Genomic DNA, 6,000 nt, shown 5'->3' with positions numbered 1-6,000 from the left:
GTGAACTTCCTGTAGAGAAGGAAGGAGGAGCCTGACCTGTGAACTTCCTGTAGAGAAGGAAGGAGGAGCCTGACCTGTGAACTTCCTGTAGAGAAGGAAGGAGGAGCCTGACCTGTGAACTTCCTGTAGAGAAGGAAGGAGGAGCCTGACCTGTGCACATCCTGTAGAGAAGGAAGGAGGAGCCTGAACTGTGAACTTCCTGTAGAGAAGGAAGGAGGAGCCTGACCTGTGCACATCCTGTAGAGAAGGAAGGAAGAGCCTGACCTGTGAACTTTCTGTAGAGAAAGAAGGAAGAGCCTGACCTGTGAACTTCCTGTAAAGGGGAGGAAGAGCCTGATCTGGACACATCCTGTAGAGAAGAAGGAGGAGCCTGACCTGTGAACTTCCTGTAGAGAAGGAAGTAAGAGCCTGACCTGTGCACATCCTGTAGAGAAGGAAGGAAGAGCCTGACCTGTGAACTTCCTGTAGAGAAGGAAGGAAGAGCCTGACCTGTGCACATCCTGTAGAGAAGGAAGGAAGAGCCTGACCTGTGAACTTTCTGTAGAGAAAGAAGGAAGAGCCTGACCTGTGAACTTCCTGTAAAGAAGTAAGGAGGAGCCTGACCTGTGCACATCCTGTAGAGAAGGAAGGAAGAGCTGACCTGTGAACTTTCTGTAGAGAAAGAAGGAAGAGCCTGACCTGTGAACTTCCTGTAAAGGGGAGGAAGAGCCTGATCTGGACACATCCTGTAGAGAAGAAGGAGGAGCCTGACCTGTGAACTTCCTGTAGAGGGGAGGAAGAGCCTGACCTGTGCACATCCTGTAGAGAAGGAAGGAAGAGCCTGACTTGTGCACATCCTGTAGAGAGGGAGGAATAGTCTGACCTGTGCATATCCTGTAGAGATGGAAGGAAGAGTCTGACCTGTGCACATCCTGTAGAGAAGGAGGAAGAGCCTGACCTGTGAACTTCCTGTAAAGGGGAGGAAGAGCCTGACCTGTGCACATCCTGTAGAGAAGGAAGGAAGAGCCTGACCTGTGAACTTCCTGTAGAGGGGAGGAAGAGCCTGACCTGTGCACATCCTGTAGAGAAGGAAGGAAGAGCCTGACTTGTGCACATCCTGTAGAGAGGGAAGGAAGAGCCTGACTTGTGCACATCCTGTAGAGAAGGAAGGAAGAGTCTGACCTGTGCACATCCTGTAGAGAAGGAGGAGGAGCCTGACCAGTGAACTTCCTGTAGAGAAGGAGGAGGAGCCTGACCTGTAAACTTCCTGTAGAGGGGAGGAAGAGCCTGACCTGTACACATCCTGTAGAGAAGGAAGGAAGAGCCTGACTTGTGCACATCCTGTAGAGAGGGAGGAAGAGTTTGACCTGTGCACATTCTGTAGAGAAGGAGGAGGAGCCTGATCTGTGAACTTCCTGTAGAGACGGAGGAGGAGCCTGACCTGTGCGTGTCCTATAGAGAAGGAAGAGCCTGACCTGTGCATGTCCTGCATAGAAGGAGGAGGAGTTTGACCCCTGCTCTGTACAAATGAACTATAAGGCAGAGAGGAAGCTGCAGGAGGAGGTTGTGATTGAGACACTTTGGGACCCGATGACCAAAGTTGCATTAACAAAGCCCATCATCATGTACCAAGTTGGGGACTTGGAGCAAAGAAAAGGTAGCTCTTCAGTGGCCACCAGGAAATATAAGCTCTGCCTCTCCTTGGTTTCTTTAAGTATACAGAAGAGTAAATGGAAGGATGCTTTAGTAAGTGGCAAAGCTGTAAAAGTTCAACTTGAAGAGGAGAGACCACCCTCAGTCTTCACTCTGCTCCATATCAACTCATTCTTACAGCACTTCCTGCAGAGAAGGAAGGAGGAACCTGACCTCTGTTTTAATAAAGACACCCTCAATCTTAATAAAGACTGGTTGCAGTCTTTATTAAGAGGGAGAAAAAGAAAATGGAAGGTCACCAAGAAATATCAGGGAAAACAGGAACTTGCCAGAATGGTCTATTTGGGATCATGACACATCTGCTGGACACAGCACTGATGCAGAACTCTGGCTCTGAAAACATGTTTTCATGAAAAATCACTCAGGCCTAAACTACCCAGGGGAAACCTGCACTTGTGAGCATATCACCAGTGTTTTGGGATACCTCAAACTTTTATGATATTAATCTTGCAGCCTTATTATGCATCATTCTTTTCATAATTCATTCAGAAGGATTATGATAGCTTCCACAAGAACCAAATGGTTAGGGCAGAAATGCAGAGGTCAACAATTAATAATATTGCATGTGGCCCCATGGCAATCCATAGTAGATGGAATGGAACAGCCAGGGTCAAGCCTGGCCAGACCAGATTCAAGAGCATGTGGCAAGAACAACTACTACCTGCTGTGGTCACAGAAGTACCCTCTCCCAGTTCTTACCTATCACTCTGTAGAGGGTCCCAGGTGAACAGCCAATGGGTAGGTTAAGTTTACCCAAGTTGGGAGTTAGTAGCTTTCACAACACACAACATTTTTGGCAGATGTTCATAAAAGACAAAAGAGAAAGAAAGGCTTCTCAATGGACAGACCCAGGGACGGGACGATGAATCACTTTGGAAGAACTGCACCAATGTGAGAATATACTCAGATTTCTGGACAGTGGCCAACAATGCAGAGAGCTGGAATGGGACTGGACAAAATTGGGAAGAAAATAGACTGGAATCTTGCAAACAAAGAGTTTGATTAAAGAAATGCAAATACCTGTGTTTGCATAGGAGCAGAGATGCACATGACAACATTAGCATTGTAAACTAAAGCCCACCAAAAGGCTCCCACCACGAGAAGCTCTCACCACCAGAGAGAAGGACGGAGCTGGTGGGCATCCCCTGCCATTCTCTCTGGCCATGATGCACACATGAGCAGGCTGCCTTGGTAAAGAGATGCAGACCACTCGAGCACCCAGAGGGCTTCAGCACCTCCCAGGCTAACCTGGCTGTGAAATAGCAAGGCACACAGGTGACTCTGGGTCCCCACCACAGAGTTTTGGGGGTCAACCAGCCACTCTGTGTTTGGCAAATGGGCCTCAGGGCACCTTTCCATTCTGCAATGGACGGAGGTGTGTCCATGCAGAGGTTGTACATTATGGGAGTGAATGTGCCTCTGCTCTCAGTGGAGCCTCATCTGGCATACCACCCGGGGGCTATCACCTGTCTCATCTGCAGACATGGAGTCCCACACAGCACAGATCTCCAGGTCCCACAAGCCAGGAGGGAGGTTGTAAAGAGAAGCCTGACCAGAGACTACAGGAACTTCACACACAGCACCATCCAGATCCAAATTTCCAGATCACTTGTCCTCAGATTTAACTACGCAAGATCACCAGGAGGCATGCTGTGTGCCCAACTCTGTTTCTGATTTATGATCTGAAGTATGTCTCAATGATTCGCATTTGTATTACTTTCCCAGGTGCTGCTGGTGCTATTGTGGTCTGGGGACCACTACTTTGAGAGCCACTGATCTAGAAGATGAAGGGATAGTTGCTTGACTCCCAGGCACCTCATGCACTTGCACTGGCCCTAATGGTTTAGTTTGGCCCCCAGTGTCCACTCACGCCCAGCCATACAATTCCACCCCCCTTCTCAGGGTGGGTCTGTCTGGCATAGACAGCCAATGTGCTAGTGCATTAGCTAATCCCTCCCAGCAATGTGAACTTTAAAAGACAGAGACGAGACCAGAAATAGTCTGAAACAGAGCCATAGTGATGTCAGGTGCTCTAATGAAAGACCAACCTTTAGCAGCAGAGACGCCCAGAATGCCTGGTCCCTGTCTGAGACCGGATGGTTTTGTTGAATAGAATGAGTTAGAAATGAAATGTATTTTATTGTTGGAGAGAAGTACTTCAAGTTTCATTTGTAGGAACAGAATTGAGATGATTTAATACAGACACCAGAAGAAGCAGCAAGACAAAGAGACAGTGACCCATTGCTGCCAACAGTGGAGCAAGATGAGTGGAACCACAGTGAATCCACAGCAGGCGAAGCGGCATAGACTACATGGTGTGGGCTGCTCCCAGCGCCAGCCCGAGGAAGATTCCCTCCAGCTGGGACTACCAGGTGCCCCTACTTGTCCTGAACTAGGACAGACTTGGGGCACAGGACGTCCATTGCTCAAACCTGTATGGAAAAGACAGTAAACCGGGAGAACCGCTCTCTCTTTTCTTGGCAATGGTGTCAATATGACATGGGGCTGAGAAAAGCTGCCTGCAGACTTCTACTTTGGTAACAGTGGCCTGGCTCCATCTTCCTGCTGAGGACATAAAACAGATGACATAATAAGCAAGTACACTTCTCTGGATCAGGCATTTAATAAAATAGTAATATTATACTAGCCCCATCTCTTCAATTGGGTTTCCCCAGAATCAGTCTCTGAAACAAGAATCCACACACCAGTGGCTGACTGAGGAATTGTTCCAGAACGTACTCTGCAGGGTAGGTGGTCAAGGATGTAAAGGGAAAAAAGTCAAGCTCCTCCAGGCCTCACGTCACCCATCCTGGAGTCCCACCAGGTCATGCCTGCCCCTGTGTACATCTGTTCTGGGCCAGGGCACCACTTCATTCTTCTGTGAAAGGTGAGTTCTCCCAAGCCGAGATCTTCTGCTGTGTGTGCAAACTTCTAGCTGGGTAACTTCTGCTTTGTGCTCAGCATCCACTGATCCCCCAAACAAATGTCCTGGCACGGGCTGTTGCTGACATCTTTCCCTGTGAACTGTTTCCTCTTTCCATCTGCACAGTGAGTGCAATCTTTTTCTTCAGGAACAAACTTTCTGTGTAATTGCATCTTTTCTTGAAGTGGTTCTATTGCATGTCTGTCCTCTTCCCCGGCATCACCAGCTCTCTTCCATGTCTGCCACCTTCTCCATGAGCATTTCTGTATCTCTATACGCTGAGGCATGATTGGATTTCCTGGGAGCCATCCATGTCTGAGGGCATTTCAGTCCCAAATGTCCTAATTTGCTTTAACCCCATCACACCGTGATGATGCTTTCTGCTGTTCTCCTCCAAGTTCAGGACACACAGGAAATGCATTATTTTACGAACCCAAAGAAACATTTCCTGTAAGTTTCGATGATCAGTATGATCCACAGAGACTTTAAAATAAAGGCTCCTATGTGTGATGAGATCATGTTTGCCTTCGGAATTCCCCTCCCACCTGTGGCCCGGCGGTCTCTCCTCTGCAGACCCCTGGCAGTGGCACTGGACAGTGGAGTCCCACAGGAAGCTGTCTGGTTTCCACCTCCACCCACCCCAGCAGGCTTTATCACAATTGGTATCTGTAGGAACTTCTCCAGCTGCCTCTCTGAAGAGGGGTTGCGGGCACTGTCTCTGACGGGTGGAGAATTTGCTGTTAGGGAGACGGCGACATTCTGGAAGTGTGAGGAGCAGCTTCAGCGTCTTGCTCTCCCTGCTCCCTGCTCCCCTCTCAGCCCCCAGGACATGTGGGCACTAGTGAGATTGTGTTTTCACTGGACGTAGAAGATTGCTTTGACTCCTTGCCTTTTTCATGTACAATTCTGACACGTTTGGATGGAGGGAAGCCGAGTCATGTTGTCCTACACCTCGTGGGTATTCATTGCAATATGGAAATCAATTGCATGAAGCACATTAATTCAACCTTTTCCTTTTTCCATGCAATTGGACCTATATTAATTTTAACTTGGGACAGTTTGCTGATTCCTTGCCTGATTATCAAATACCACATGTCCCTAATCAGCTGATTTTACCTTCCTAAGAGCTGCAGCCTATCAAGAAGGGCTTTAGAAGCTTCTGTGTCTCCATTATATGGAGAGTCATTTGAAGGTAGAGGCATTAGGGATACCCATGTTGACCTCTGTCCTAGTCACAGAGCATCGTGCAAGGCGGGGGGGGGGGGAGCACTGTTACGTGAGACCCTTGGACACCTTTGCGTTGCTGCCACATCCTCAGGCCCTTTCTGCTCCACAGCAGGCTGGCTGCATGATGTGGGACCTTCCGATTGGTTCATCCATGTCCC

Source organism: Spermophilus citellus (assembly GCF_964194105.1).
Source record: "Spermophilus citellus genome assembly, chromosome: 1".
In the NCBI taxonomy this organism is placed as follows: domain Eukaryota; kingdom Metazoa; phylum Chordata; class Mammalia; order Rodentia; family Sciuridae; genus Spermophilus; species Spermophilus citellus.
This window is presented reverse-complemented; position numbering follows the sequence as displayed.